The sequence below is a fragment of the Gadus macrocephalus genome, chromosome 23 (assembly GCF_031168955.1).
Source record: "Gadus macrocephalus chromosome 23, ASM3116895v1".
NCBI classification, from domain to species: domain Eukaryota; kingdom Metazoa; phylum Chordata; class Actinopteri; order Gadiformes; family Gadidae; genus Gadus; species Gadus macrocephalus.
Window position 1 is genome coordinate 19,888,906 of NC_082404.1, and position 1,856 is coordinate 19,890,761.

The 1,856-nt window shown below is 41.2% G+C and overlaps 1 protein-coding gene across 1 annotated transcript in view; it reads left to right on the plus strand.

Annotated features, from left to right (window-relative positions):
• The first annotated feature begins 1,763 nt into the window (after positions 1 to 1,763).
• Positions 1,764 to 1,856, plus strand: part of LOC132452359 (WAS/WASL-interacting protein family member 3-like) — an 8,640-nt gene continuing 8,547 nt past the window's right edge. Inside the window, exon 1 of the mRNA XM_060044938.1 lies at positions 1,764 to 1,856. This exon is cut by the window's right edge and continues 435 nt beyond it. The gene's annotated coding sequence lies outside the window, so the exon portion shown is untranslated.

Genomic DNA, 1,856 nt, shown 5'->3' on the forward strand with positions numbered 1-1,856 from the left:
TTGGGTACGGACCGGCTTGGTATTAACTGTGTAACAAGTATTACTGGCTGCGGTCTTAAACACCGAGTGACGGGTCTGCTGATACTTTAATACTGTAAGAAAATCTCCAAATTGATTAATAGTGTCTCTGTCTGAAACATGTTTCCGTAATATAGGTCAATATAAAAAGATCAGTAGAGAGTATTACAATTTCAGACCCTTCTTTCGAGTTAGATTTGCCTTAAGACTCCCCAGTCCCGCTGTGGTTTGTTATAATCTGCTGCAGGGGGGGAGATCATTCTCCGGGGACAGAAGAGCTACGCCAGGCTTACCTTAATTGATCTAACTTTTAATTTTCTAAGAGATTTAAGATCCTTTCCAGTCCACTTCTCTCAGCAGGTCGGTCATCCAAAGGAGACACACACCCATGCTTCCCTTGTGCCCTTAAGCATGTTCATACGTGAATAAATAGATCCCAGTACAAACTACCAAGTCAGGAACCACCATGCAAGGCCTGATAATATCCCCCTTCAGATGTACAAGTTGTCCGTTGTCTGTTGTCAGTGGACATGCATGCAATAGTATAGACACGTGACCAGTAAGAAAATAACTTTTCTAAGATCTGTAGCAAACTACACCACACTCTAGTTTGCGGTTGGGGAAACTGGGAGCGATATTCTGCACTCAATATTATATCGAGACAATGCTACAAAGTATTTATATTTTTATATGGAAAGCTTCACGATTTTCTGTTTCATCTTTGCAGTTATCAATCTTGCTCAATTATTAATCATGTATCAAGCAAATACAAATGACACTATAATTATCCAATGACTTCCTTGAAGATGGTCACCCTCAACGTACTTTTGTATAAATGGTCATACAAATGGTATGAGATGGTACAGAGCAAGTTCTGTCTACATTTTCATCTCTGTTAATGCATAAATGACGTAGGAATATTGTAAGGCTGCGCAATTTGTATCGTATCACAATGTATCGTTATGCAAATTGGATCGTGACCCATGTATTGTGATCTAGTGCCTCCAGTTCAGCAACATTCAAACCAACCAACCCTCGTCAGGACCAGTTAGGATCAGCGTCCTTGCAGGGTTATTCCCCATTCTCGGCCAATTACCAAAAATGTAGTTTCGAACTGGCGACACACACGCACACACAGGCCCATGCCTCCTAGCTATGACGCAGGTCCGGTAAGATTTGTGTCTACAACAAGCAGTTAATTTAGCGCCTGAGTGCGGCTGGCCTCCGGAGCCTTCAGATACACTCTTGTCCTGAGGCCAATCTCTTCTCTCTGACCCGAGCAGCCACAAATGCTACATGACGCGCAGCGGTGTGTGTGATCTGATGAAGTAGAAGTGGATAAATGCGTAGTGTTCGTTGGATATATCAAACGTGTTCCTAAATCTTAGGGTTAGGGTTAGTCTCACTAGCTTAGTATTAGGGTTAGGGTTAGGGTTAGTCTCACTAGCTTAGTATTGACTTTCATTTTCCTTCCGAGGATCTCTCTTGTCTGGTTACACGATCGCGGTGCCGATTTCAGAATCACAGAATTCATAATCACTTTCTATGCTTGTTAATCCTGTGCTTTCCCAATTCATATACTTTTCTCTCATGGCTTTACAGACACAAAGCCTACAAACGTAAACGTGGTGGATTTATACACAGAGGCCGAACCAACACAAACATACAACAACAACAACAAGGGGAGGCCTGCAAATCTTTATTCTTATTTTTTTTATTTAACCTTTATTTTTCCAGATAAAACATTAAGAACAGTTTCTTATTTACAATATTGATCTGGAAAATTACGATATAGCCACAAACATAGGGTTAGGGTTAGGTCACAAAGGCTACAGAAG